The following is a 14,044-nucleotide window of genomic DNA, read 5'->3' as shown; positions in this document are numbered from 1 at the left end:
TTTTACCGTGAAGTGAGTTTTTAGTTGCAAAGTACCTCACGTGATGACTTAGATTCTCTTTACATTTTCTAGAACCTTCAAAAGTAATTTAAAAATAATCACAGGCTTAAACAATTCTGAGACTGCTCTAGAGAGGCAGAAAGTGGATTTTGATTTTTATAGAATTTTCCTTTTTTGATTCCTTTCCTTTGGGGAAGAGTTCTGAAGGAGGAGCTGCTGAGTCCCAGGCCCCGTAGACCTAATTCTGTGATTTCTCTCGGTGTTGCTGATTGATGAGTGGAGGCGCCCCAGGACCCACCATCGGGGAGGGAGTCCTCTGTGCTGTCACTGGTCCTGACCTCCTGCTTCGGTCCCCAACAACCAACTGCTTGCTTCTGCCTTGTGTGTTGGCCACCAGTGCTCATAGGTGTTTGTTTTCAACTGTAAATAGCTTTAGAAATGTATAGGAATAATACATGGTCTTTATAAAGCCTTTGGAAGGAAGTTAAAACTGGTTTTATTTCTACTGCTTCAAAACAACCACAGTGAACAGTTTCATGTGTATCTTTCTAGATTTTTTTCCTGTACCCTCACACATGTGCTCAGACACTGACAGAATATATTTATACAGATGGGATCATTTTATATAAAACACAAGGGCCTGCTCTTTTTTGCTTAACAATATATTACGGACGTTTTCATTGTGTCAATAAAGATGAATTTGTCATTCGTTCAGCAAATACTCACCAAATGCCTGCCACGTATCTAGCACTGCTCTGGGTGCTGGAGGTATAGCATTGAACAAAAGAGAGAAAATTCCTTGCCCTCGTGGAACCTTGGGTCTAGTTGGAGCAACTGGCAATAAAATATGCTATGTAGTGGGCTAGAAGGTGATAAGTCCTATGGGGGGAAAATGAGATGAGGAAGGTGAGTGAGTGACGGGGTAAAGTGTATTTCACAGTTTTAAACAGGGTGGTCAGTGAGAGGGAGGCCTTTGAGCAAGCCCAGGGCCTGTGATGTTTAGCGAAGGGTGTGCATCGCTGGGAGGCTGCCAGGGGGATTTCTGTAGTTGGGGCTGGAGGACACACACCAGCTGAGCCTTGGGACCTCGAGGCAGGATCCACTCAGGTCCCTTGTGGTAGAAAATCCAGACTTGAGCCTTCAAGCATGGTCCTATCTCGGTCATTACCAATAATAATGACCATTGTTTATGTAACATGTTAGTTTCCAAAGCAGCTTTTTATCAGTTATTCTGGCCCTGCTGCTTATTTGCTGTACAATTTTGGGCAAATAACCCACCCTCTCTGGGTCTTGGTTTCCTCCTATGTGAAATAATAGGGTTCTTGTACAGTGTACATGAGTTCATCCAAGTGCCTAGAACAGTGCTGGTAGGAGCTATTACCAAAAAGTTCAGTTATTATTATTATTATTGTTATTGCTTTCACTTATTACTTCAGACAGTCGTGCGAGGAGAACGTTGTGCTCAGGTTAGGGATGCAGAAGCTAAGGCTAGAGGGGATTTGCAGCCCTTCACAAGTTCAGGTGGAGCAGGGTCTCAGGCTCCAGTCCCAGCGAGGTCTGTGCAAGCACCTGCCTTCCTCCAGATGGGTGCAGCTGCTCCTGCTTCAGGTGGCCCAGGAGACATGGCCACTACCTTCATGATGGCTCTATAGACTCCTCCGAAGAGAAGCAGCTCTCGGGGGGTTGACAGGGGGAGGAGCATGGCTGGTCTGAGCAAGAAGAAGGAAGGATTTGGAGCTTCCACAGGGAAGGACTGAGACTCTGCAGCTCTGCTCTGCATCCCCACTGCTGTCCATTTGGCGTCAGGGCATCATCTCCTTCCCCTCCAGTTGCTGCAGACACCAGCTTGTAATGATTCCTCTTAAGGACTTGGAGAGGAACACGATACTTAGTGACTTTTCTAGTTTCACATTTCTGACTTTCAGAAGTATTGCTCTTCTGTTGTCTGCAGAAGATTGTTGAAAAGCAGCACCACCACACCTATAACCAAACCCCATAACCGTTACCACTCGCCTCCTTCCAGAAGGTTTCCTGGCAGCAGCCTCACAGCTCACCTGGTCCTATAGGCCCTCACGTATGTAGGCCATACCCTTTGGACAACACATTTAAAGGATCCTTGAGTCTGAATGAACTTGGGGGACTAGTGTCTAGAGTCATTTTTTCCCCTGAGGTCAAACCCCCACCCCCGCCCACCCCGCCGTGCCCAGGGACAACCTCCGAGCATGCAGCATCGGGTTTACCTCGTGTCTAGTTCTCTGAAATGGAACGTGGAGCATGTGTTACCATGGCAACCGTAATATAAATGGTGGCTATGTGTCGTTAAAATAGCACTGTTAGTTTTATGCTGTAGGTGCATTAAGAGTTCAGAAGGCTTTTGTGGGCTGGCCTGGGAGTCTAACCATCATTTTAAATATGGTTTCTGTGGCTACATGCTGTCAGGATTCTAAAGACATTACTTTTAAGCAAACCTTTAAAGCAAGTTGTGTGTAACAGGGAAATTGACAGTCAGTAATTTATATTATATTTTCTTACCATCTCTTGGGGTTTCTCATATCCCAGGACTCCAGATGGAGTGTAAGCTCCTGGGAAGTCCTGTGGCAGATGGATGGAGCTGTGGCTCAACAGTAGCACGTTCAGAAACAGTGTCAGGGTGTTGGTGTGAGTCAGTGCTTGGCGGAGCTGCCAGATGCTATGGCAGAGTCGGGACTCCACCAGGAACAAGGTAACTGACTTTGGGGGCATACCTGGGTACCACACCCCAAGAGGGGCTTAACTGGATGGTATAAGACTGGGACAACACTCCAACTTTAAACCAAGTCATATGAGTAACATATGAAGAAATCAGGCCTGGAAAAGAGAAGACTTGGGAGGAAATGAATAACTGTGTTTCATTATTTGAAGCACCATCATGTGGTCCCCAAAAGGAGACTGATAAGAGAGACATTTTAGAAATTTAAGGAAGGAGTTTAACAGCCAAAACTATTGAAGACAGGAAGAGTTGCTTTAAGAGATAATGAGTTCCCCATCATTAGAGATATGTCAGGAGAGGCTGACTGGTCACTTGTGGAGGATACTATGGAGGATGAGTGATTAGACTAGGCTTTGAAAAGCCTTTGCTAGCCTAAAGCTTCTGCGATGCTAGGACATAGATGGAAAATTAACTTTCTGAGCTTCCTATTTAGAGTGATCAGTAGTGGCTGCCTGGAGCAAAGCTGAGAAGGATTTGGAGCCAGCTCAGTCTGGGCTAAGCAAGTAGGAGCTCCTTGATCGATTAGCAGTGTCTGCCGTGGCAGGGGCCCATGTTGCAGGGTGCCCAGCATTAGCCATCTCCTTTCCAGTGGTGAGTGTTTAGTGGTGAGCTTGGACTCAGGTCAAGCAGACGCAGGATTACCAACCATCCTGGTTTGCTCAGGATCAAGGAGATTCTCCAGACCTGGACTTTACACCAAGACAATCCCAGGAAACCCAGGATGAATGGGCCACCCTAAGCAGAAGGGATGATCTTCAGTGACCATGCGTCCTGGGTTCCATTTCTTCTCGTGATGTGCCAGGAACAACTTCATCTACTCAGAGCATGAGTGTGGTGCTCTGCCCTCAGTAGGAGTCCAGTAAACACATGCAGAATAAATAAGTTGGATGCAGTTCCTGGGAAATGGTTGTAATATCCTTGCAATTAATTAATTTGTTTAATTAATTAAAATGACTTCACTAATTATATATACAGGAAATTGCACATTTCATTAGGCTGAGCAGATGGCTCCACTAGTAATTACCAAAGATTGGGGTTGTAGGAAGGCAGGGGCGGGGGGGTGTTGGCATATGAATTGATATTGAGCATTTAAATGCTGTTCTTCGTACAAGTAAAGTTGCAACTCCTATCCCCATTACGTCCAAGATGGATTGAGGAACAGGTTTTTAGTTTTCTTCTGGTAGGGCCACTGGTTGTGGTAACTTGCTCTCTGTGACTGGTGATCATTTTCTTTATGGAACAACTGGTGGTGGAAGGAGTGTGGGCTCTGTGACTTTGGAAGAGGGAGCCCCGTGAGGGTTAGACCTGGGGCCTCTGCATCGTTCAGACAGCTAACTGACCTCAGTGACTTGTGATAGCAAGCTGGATCTCCCAGAAGGATTGCAGGCACCTCATCTCCAAAGGGAACGTGCCTTCTTCTGCTACATTGTCCAAACCTTGACCTACCCGTGCCCCCTCCCATCCCCAGGGCCACAGAATGAAAACCCTGGCTAGGCAAACAGACGTAGCAGTACTATACTCCAGTGATTCTGCATCACAGAAGTGAGTAAGTGTTCTTACTGTGGTGATAAGGATGACGATTATTGGTGATTGACGAGTATTGAGTATCCCCTCTGGCCAGAAACTTCCCACATTGTTTGTAATCCTTGAAACAACCCTGCAGGGCAGGTGTTAACTGACAAATGAGAAAATGAGGCTTGGAGAAGTTAAAGAAGATGCCTGGTTTCACACAAAGCTGGATTCATACCCAGAGCTTTCTGTCTATAAAACCTCTTGTTCTTTCCACCCCATGCTCTGCTGGTAAATGATTTGGGGTCATGAAAGTCCCATACCCAAATCTGGAAGGATGTGAGGGGAAGCCACCAGGCTGGGCTTGTCACTGCACATGGGGCTGGGGGGACCACTTGGGAGCCAGTCACCACTGATGGGCCCTCGGCACCTTAGAACCAGCAGGGGCCTTGGAGTAACCAGTTCTAAACAGTTTCCCAGCAGCACAGCCAAGTGCTCGGTGTGTAAAGATTACCCTTTAAAAACCAGTCAGCTGGCTGTGTTATGGAGGAGTGAGATACTGGTCAGAGAAAGTTCCAGAGAGAAATCGGTCATTTCAGGAGATTCTTGAGAATGTTAATTTAATGTGATCTGATAAGAGAGTTTTCTTTTTTGCTCATATTCCTGGCTGGGGGAAGGTGACCCTTCTGAAGCTTCGTCGTGATGTGTGAAGAAGAAATAAAGCTAAGAAATGGAGGGGAAATACCACTTGTAAAAGAATAAATAGATCAGTCCAGGTGCTGATGAAGAGATGTTGAGTGGCAGCAAGATTCCTGTTTGGGCAAATTGAACATTGCAATTGGAAAACCTGTTCGACTTTCTGTGATGGTCCTGGTAAACCCCCATCCCTCTCTGGTCTGCCTGCCCGCCCCCCCCCCCAACCAGGGTACTCTTGGGGTCCTTGTCCATCCCTTAAAGCTTTCACTCCACACTCCTTATGAGCTAGAGCAGGAATGGGGTGGTGTGTCTGAGTCACAAAAAACTGTGAATCATTCTTGAAATGAGGGAGCCCTGAAAATGTGACTAATTTCTGTAGCACGTACAGGTAAGAAATGGCTGTTTGGTTGTGACTGGCAACTGCCATGTAGTTTCTAATTTTGACTTGATTGCTGTTGTTTTTGGGGATGGGATCAGACCTGGCCCCAGGGTGGGTGCAGTGTGGAAGGACACAGTGCCGTTTCGTCCCAGTTCCTGCCTTTCAGCACTTTGCAACCTGAAGGAGGCTGAGGCATGTCCCTGGTTGCAGAAAACATGTCAGTTTGAACATACGTTTAGTGGTAAACCAAAAGATGGAAATCTTAAGCTTGATCAAGATTAAAATATATTTTTCCTAATCACATATCCAATTAAGTGCTGGAGGGAGTCTCCAGGGCCCAGCCAGGTAGTGTCCAGATTACATCAGTCTAGGTTAGAAAGAGTTCTGGGCTAATTCATAAACTGTGCTTCTGTTTACACATCTGTTTTCAAGGAGCAGTTCCTTACTCAAGGCCTTCTGTCTTGATTGGTGTGTCAGCATGGCTGAGCTGGCTGAGTCTGGATACCTGCTATGAAGTTCAAGATTCGTTCAATATAAATGCACTTGAGAAATATCTATATGTGCTTTATTTAGCTCATAACCGTAATGCAAGAAGTAAGAAAACAGTCATGGAATTTGCTCATTGTTCTTACAGCTTTGGGTAAAATTTGTAACTAGGCTCAAGTTTCCAGAGACTGAAAGAAGTTGCTGCATGAGGACCAACGATTGGATATTCAGACTTACCTTGCAAAATGGGGGTTGGGCATCTGACCCTGTTGCTGTATTATAGGCTGGAAGTGGAGGATGTGAATAGGAAAAGAATAAGGGGGAATGGGGCAGCCTGGAGGCTGGTGCAGAAGCTAGATGGAAATAGGTAGGCAAAGAGATAAAGTGAATAGAGGGAGAGGAGTTGAGGATAGGGAAAGACCCCAGGCATGCTTTTGGTTGTAAGTAACAGAAAAACAAAGAGTGGCCTGAGTAATACATCCTCTCATAAAACAAGAAGTCGGGGTAGACATAGTGGTTGTCTGGTGTTGACCTGGCAGTTCAATGATAAAGTCAAGGATTGGAGTTTTTTCAGTTTCTTTACTTTGACCTTCTTAGCGTTTTGGCTTCTTGTCTCATCAGTTCCGGGAGTACAATGTGGTTGCCCCTAGCTGCAAGGGAGGCTGGTGAGGGTATTAGTTAGCTTTTCCAGCCTTGGTAGTGGAAGTGGGCCAGAGGAGTTAGGAATGGCTGGTGGGTTATCCAGCCAACTCTTGGGCATAGACTAGTTGTGGAAAAAAAATAAAAACAAATATATGTTGAATCATCGCCACAAAAGAAAACAGATGGTCCTGAGAGTTTCCTGTGTGTGGGCTGTGAATAGAGTTTTGCGTGCATGCGTGATACAGTGTGGAAGGGCGTTTTTTAGGTACCATTCCAGCAACGGGGCTGATCACTACCAAAGTCTGTGTGTGACATCGAAGACTGGATTCAGGGAAAGCCGCTTTAAATCCTGCTTGGTGGGAATGGTGCGTAGAAAGGAAGGAGGCAAAGTAGCTAGCACCTTTGCTCCAGTTCCCAGCCCATGATTCTCAGAAGTAAGACAGCGACTTTTCAGAAGTTAATGCTAGAGTGCTTGTTAATTTCTTTGTAAATTCCATTTTAATGAGCAGATGCATTTAATTTAGGACCCTGGGCTTCTGGTAGTAGCTGAAAGTCTGATACACCTTTAGCGCCACTTTGAATTTCACTCCTCTGTGTGTGTGTGTGTGCACGTGTGTGCATGCGTGCACCCTCTGTTCACATCCCTGTGGCTCAGATCAGTTTTTTCTCTCATTGCCTCACAGAATCCCAGTCTTGTCAGAACACTGGTTCTCCTGCCCGCCAATTTCTTCCCTCTTTCTTGTATCTGTATAGTACGCTGACCCTCCTTTCCCCACAGTGCTCAGTAGAGGCCAGCTCCCTGATACATGGCTCTTGCTGCTTTGGTCTTTTGGTTATCATTTTGGATCCAGCCACTCATGCATGGCAGTGAGCCAGATGCCTTTGATCAAAAAAATGGAAGCTGGCTGGTTTAAATGCAACTCCTCGCTCTCCCTCTAATGCTGAGAGCAGGGCCTCAAACTTTCATGTGCACACGAATCAGCTGGGGAACTTGTTAAAATGCAGGCTCTTACTCCGGAGGTCTGGGGTGGGGCCTGAGACTCTGTACTATTTTTTTTTAACTCCCAGATGACACTTTTGCTGCTGGTACAGGTAGCAGGTATCTCAACCCTCAACCCTGGGGAACTTTTAATAAATACCGATGTTGGGACCCCCACCCCAGATCAGTTACATCAGAATCTCCAGTTGGCGGGGTCTGGGCATCAGTCTGTTTTAACAGTTCCTGGTGTGATTTTAATATGCAGCCGGGTTGAGAACCACCCATCTGGGACTTTCCCACCTTCCTGGCTTTGCTCTTGTGGTCCCTCCTGCGTACACCTTTCCTGTTTCTACCTGGGAGAGTTCTGTAATTCCCTCAAGGTTCAGCTCAGAGACCACGCCTCCTTGAGGCCATCCTCAATCCCCACCCTGTCGTCCCTCTCTCTTTCCCCTGCACTCTCACTCCCTGTGTGCCTGTCTTTACACGTTCGGCTGCCTCTCCCAGTAGACTAGGTTGGCCTTGAGGATGGGAACCACACCTATTCATCTACATGTGGGGACTCAGTGAATAAACCAGTTTGTTCCTGGGCCCAGAGACAATGCATTGGGGCCTCAGACCTGGGCTAATTGCTCCTGAGTCTCCTGGAGAAGCAGGAGTAGAAATAGAACTTGAACCCAGCTTCTCCACGAGGAAAAGGCCACGTGGAAAGAGGTGCTTCGAATGTTGTATTGGAGAACGCCAAAGACATTATATTTCTTGTTCTACTGCCCTTGACTCTTGGCCATCTGCCCATTGCCCTTCTCTGATCAGCTGCCTCCCCACTGGGGCTCGGGCAACACTTCTGGAGAGCAGAGAGGGCAGCGCTCGTCCCAGGTCCCCAGTGCTCACACTCCCTGACCTGTTCAAGATGCCCAGCAGTACAGCAGTGGCTGGGGTTTCTCTGTCATCCTCTTGCTTCCTCTGCTTCTCTCCTCTTTCCAGGTGCCCACTTCCCCGCCCCCCAGCACCCTGCTGCCCCCAGCTGCCCTCCTTAAAGAAAGAAAACTGTCATGTATTTTTCTTCTTTTGGCACTTGCTAAGGCCTGTGCTCCACTGAGCGGGAACCACAACCCTCTAATCTTCCATCACCCCCTGCCCCCAAGTGCCTCCACACAGCCTGGCAGAAATAGGAGCTTAATAAATATGAGCTGAATCAGCATCGAGCACCAGCTCTGAGACAGGCCTGTGGGGCTTCACCACGCTGTGTGATGTGCGAGTGGCGGGACTGGAGTTTGACCGCAGGCTGTGGACCAGCCAGTCTTGGGATGCTGTGAATTTGGCCTGGCCTCCGCGAGCCTGTTCCCTCAGGTCACACTTCTCAGCCAGGTGTTGGGGGCGAGTCTGACAGAGTGATCTTCATTTGCCCCACTTAGTTCTGTACAAGTGCAATGGGGACCCCAAAGAGGCACAGGAGGTGCAGAGCTTAGAGTGGGGAGGGAGGGGTGATGATCCCTCCTTTGGGACAGTCTTTCTTGCAGATGATGCTTTGTTGACCCAGTGCATCTCTGGTGGGTGGAATAAGGCAGCCTGCAGGAGACACAGTTCCTGGCAAAGGTGGGGAGGGGTGGCACTTACGGCTCTGGACTCTGTTGGACTCAACTGGACTCAGAGGCTGTGGAAGGAGGAGCAGGAGCTGCTCTGAGGAGCCTCTCAGGACCCGGGATGGGACAGGATGGTCAGGGATGGTGGCAGGTTAGCAGGACATCACAGAGAGAATGGGAAAGAAGGATGTGGGGCCTCCTTGGTCCTGCTCCTTCCTTTCTTATCAGCTTCCCTCTCCTGTGCTTTTGCATTCATTCCTGTGTTCATCTCTCATTCAGTTACTTAAATGTTGGTTGCATCCTGACTCTTCGTCTCTGGGGATATTGCAGCGCAGAACAGGCCCTCGTGGGGATTTAGACCTGTACCTTCCAATATAGTAGCAATTAGTAATGTGGCTGTTTAAATTTTTAATTATTATTGTTTTTATTGAAGTATTTATAATTTATAGTATTCTGTTACTTTCAGGTGTACAGCAAAGTGATTCTATATATATAGTGGCTATTTAAGTTTAAATTAATTAAATGAAAATCTAGCATTTAGTCCCCCAGGCACACTAGTCAGATTTCAAGTGCTCAACAGTCATGTGTGGCTATGGCTACCATACTGGACAGCAGAACTCTGAAATATTTCCACTACAGCAGAAAGTTCTAATGGACGGCACTGGCTTAGAGTCTAGCCAGGGAGAGAAGCCTTTGTTGAGTAGACAGACAACCTTAAATAACGTGGAGCCATGGAAAGTAATAGAAGGCCAAGTAGCGGGAGACTTGTCAGCGAACAAACTAGTGGAGAGGGAGCCAGAGTTTCTGAAGATGTGATGGTTGAGTTGGAGTTGGACCAGGTGGTAACCAGGTTGGCAGGGACTTTGGGGAGGAGAGTGCAGGAGAGAGAATCCCAGAGTTCCAGCACATGAGAGTGCCTCGAGATCACGCTCACTGGCATCTGATAAATAGCATCCCCTCTGGTTCCTCACATTGATTGTTTCATCCAGACCTGTGTGGAGGCACAGGCCCTGGCTATCCCTGGTGGGCACAGACTCTGGATACCCATTCCCTGGCTTCAAGTCTGCTTGCTTAAACTCTTAGTGCCTTGGTCTCCTCATCTGTAAAATGGGCAGAATAGTATGTACCCAGTAGAGTTGTGGTGAGAATTCAGTGCATTAAAAGTGCCTGGTTGGGGGCAGGGTATAGCTTCAGTGGTAGAGTGCTTGCTTAGCATGCAGGAGGTCCTAGGTTCAGTCCCCAGTACCTCCTCTAAAAATAGGTGAACCTAGTTACCTCCCCCCACCAAAATAAAATAATTAAATAATACAATAATAAATTTTCAAAAAAACATAAAAAAAGAATACCTGGCACACTGTAATCACTGTTAAGTGTTGGCAGTTATTATTGTTGTTGCCAGAGCCCCTGACTTGTCAGCAGGGGGCTGCCCTACCTCGAGCTCCTTATAGAATCAAGGAGTCCATACCTGGTGCCAGCCCCCAGCCCTTGGGAGCAGGGCTTCTGGGTTCTGGGCTCTCACTGCCAGGTGAGCAGAATTCTGGATCCTGGTGCACCCCCTACCTCCACCCAATTCTGTTCTCTCTGCTTTGAATCCTCCCAGCAGACCCCAGAAATGCTTGGTTTGGCTGTGTGGAAGTCATAGTGGTCATAGTCATCTCTGTGGCCTGTGTGCCCTGTAGCCTAATGACACTTCAGCAAGGTTAGCCCTGACACAAAACATGTCAGAATCACATTGTTACAAATGTTAGGACTTTTCCAGAGGTGGAAGCATCTTGCCAGTGACAAAGCTGAGTGCACCAAGATCTTCCATCAGACTGGAAACCCGGTGCCCATTCCTGTCCCCAACAATGCGTCACTTGGGTAGGTACACGTGGGGCATCCTGATGCTCTGCTGCTACCAGGGCCAGGTCCATTCCCTCATAGATTTGAAATATGCACATTTGAAATGTGCGCACCCCCTCCCCTCCATTTCATGTTTTTGGTTCCGGTGCCGTTGGGCCCGGGGTGTGTGACCGCCCTTACCTGGGTGGGGTCTTGGCGTTTAATCCCTTTTCCCATTAGGGAGTCATAAGCAGAGGCTTGACTTCTCCGCTGGCCCTTCCCTCAGAACTATGCCGCCGCTAGCTCAGAACCAGCGATTTTCAGCACAGATACCAACACCTCTGAACGGTCGGGCCTTGAGAGAGGATTTGTCCCCAGAGAGATCTTTTCTTCTCACCAAATCAAGGCATCACTGTGACTTGCAGTTCTTGTAATTAGATTTGATGCATGAGACTGGCCTGTATAATATCGTTAGGTCAAACAGTTAATCGTTGAGAATATTAAAGTTGGCACTTGAGTTGCTTTAAAATTTGACAGAGGAAGTCATGGTGGAAGTTTCTGAGGAGCCTGAGATCATTGTCCTGGAAGGAGTGAGTGTGTCAGCGGTAGCTGCAGGCAGACCTCCTGGGCTCAGCCTCAGGCTTGCTAATCCCCCTCGACTCAACTGCCTTCAGATCGCTGGGTCCCACTTGCCTTCCTGAAGTTTGCTTTGTTTTAGTTTTAGATTTTTACATGTACGTCTTCAGGGCTTCTTGGCCTGTATATCTCACACACACGCATCCCTTTGAGCTATGGGTACCTACACAGTTAGTTAGTTAGTTAGTTTGGTGGCCCCAGTTGAAAGCCCATCTCAGACTGCCTACCTAAAAGAAAAAAATATTTTTGCTGTATCCTTGACTTTTTCCATTTCTTTCTGGCTGGGAGGTGTCGGATGTGGCCGTTGGGATTTGTCACTGCTCTGGGCCTCGGCATCTCTGCGTCTGTTGCTGGGTGTCGGTGGGGCAATTTCCTTTGCACGTTAAGCAAGCACCGGAGGGGCCCCTGTGGCCCTTGGAGGCTCCTATGTTTTCCTTCCACGGAGGCGGAAGTCAATAGCGGGGCCCCCTTTGGATCTTGTGGGTTTTTTCTGCCCCTTGTGCCAGTTGGAATGCGAGTGTCCTTTTATTTAACAGGGGTGGGAACTGCATCGTTGCCCGGGGACCCAGGTCCGTTCTCAGGCGAGAAGAACCTCTCCCAGCTCCCTCCCACAGGGTGGAGGGAGACTGCTGACTCTGACGAGTGTGGATGCCGCAGGTTTGTGTCAGGCCAGGTGAGCAGCAGCAGGGGAGTCAGGGGCCTGGTAGAACCACATTACCTCCGCAAAACATCCCCTCAGGCACCCCATTCACTTCCCAAGAGGAGGATGGTAACTCCTGTCAGTCCTTTACTGTTGACTGCAGTCAGGAGTGCCCCAAAGCATCTCCTGAACCTAGCTCCCCAGTTGATATGGAACCCAGGAAAGATAAAAGAAAGAGGTGAAATAAGCTTGTGAAAATTAAGACACATTTTCCTTTACCGATGATTTAAATCAAGACCCATCTGAGTTAACACCAGCAACATAGGATCGGTCAATATTAAGGGAAAGCCCTCAGCGGATGAGTACGTGCTTCTGTGCTGGGCTGCGGGAGGTCAGGTCATTCTTCTGCACACCTGAATTGTGTACTGACCTCCAACCCCATCTCTTACTAGGATCTCCTTGGGGGCAAAGGTTGGTTGGTTCGCCTTCCAATAGCCCCTGGAGCATTCTGAGTGCTCTCTCTCGCTCCCTCTCTCCACTTATTTTTGTTGGAAACACGACAGAAGTCCATAAAAGCAGCCCATGCTCTCAGCCTGGCACAGGGATGTGGCATTACTGAGCCGGGTGCTCCCTGGAAGACTCTCCTCTTACCCAACTGGAAACATTTTCCTTTCATGGCCTGTATCTTCAAAGGCCAGAACACAGCCTTCTGGGATTCTTAGGAAGAGTAGACACTATGACAGGAAAATAAATACTTACTGTCTATAAGAAGCCAGTGGAAGAAGTCTTCCTCAGAGAGACCCCAGTCATTGTGAGAGCCCTTTGAGCACATCTGCAGAGGTCAGGTTCACGGCGATGGGGAGGGAAGCCTAGAGAAGGAGCAAGAGTTGTCTCCTTGCCTTTAGACAGGACTGTCCCACCCACTGGGGAGTTGAGACTGTCACCTGCTTACAAGGCTGGGGAGAGATGCTCCCGCCCCCCCCCCTCCTTTCCCCATCAGTATCGCCTGCAGCCCAAGAAGGGAAAGTGGCTCTGCTGTGAGCGTCACCTTGACTGTCCAAGGGGATCCAGTCATGGGTAGTCTGTTCTCCAAGCCGTTGGTCTTTCTCTGTAGAGATCTGAGGAGAATTTGGAGCAGGCAAAGCTCCCTCAGGCTCAGCCCACACTCTGCACTGCACCCCATACCTCACCAGGCCTCTTCTCTGCAAGGTTGTCACACCTGGTTTAGACCATCTCTTGACTTTTCAGGAAAAGAATAGTTAGTGACACTAGATTTTACTTCTTTGGCAACAATTTCTCCATTCCCAAGTCTTTGGCGGAGCTCACGGGATGTGGAAGACTGAGGGCAGAAGGGACTGTCCACATGGCTTGTGTGGGCTAGGGGCGCACGTGCCTCTGGGGGCATTGCCAGCCTGGCTTCTCCTGGGACTCGGAGTGGCCTAGAAGGGAGCTCAGACCCTCCCTGGGCCCTGAATCCCTTCCTCACCCCTGTTCAGGGGTCTGCAACACCCAGTGACCCTTCATTCTGCCTTTGCCCCCCAGCCCCAACTTTAGTGGTCAGCAGCTAGGGAGCTTTATAATTTAATTTAATTTAATTTAATTTAATTTAATTTAATTTAATTTAATTGAAGTATAGTTGGTTTACAATGTTGTGTTAGTTTCTGGTGTACAGCATAGTGATTCAGTTATACATATGTATTCCTTTTCCTGTTCTTTTTCATTGCAGGCTGTTACAAGATACTGAATATAGTTTCCTGCTCTATACAGTAGGTCCCTTGCTGTTTATCTGTGAGGAGCTTTTTCAAGTGACCATGGGGAACTGGTCGATAGTTGGGGTGACCCGTTTGTCATTCAGTTAATCTGGAGGAGGACCTTCCAGTCTCCTACCTACAAGGTGCATGTGGGAGGGAGGGAGGGAATGAGAGCC

General features: G+C 48.0%; 1 protein-coding gene across 14 annotated transcripts in view; it reads left to right on the top strand.

Moving 5' to 3' along the window:
* Positions 1-14,044, top strand: part of TRERF1 (transcriptional regulating factor 1) — a 195,041-nt gene that overhangs the window by 95,186 nt on the left and 85,811 nt on the right. The window lies entirely within an intron of this gene.

The sequence above is a fragment of the Camelus dromedarius genome, chromosome 19 (assembly GCF_036321535.1).
Source record: "Camelus dromedarius isolate mCamDro1 chromosome 19, mCamDro1.pat, whole genome shotgun sequence".
Classification (NCBI taxonomy): domain Eukaryota; kingdom Metazoa; phylum Chordata; class Mammalia; order Artiodactyla; family Camelidae; genus Camelus; species Camelus dromedarius.
Note: the sequence above shows the minus strand (reverse complement) of the source record. Positions and strands in the feature narration are given on the sequence as shown.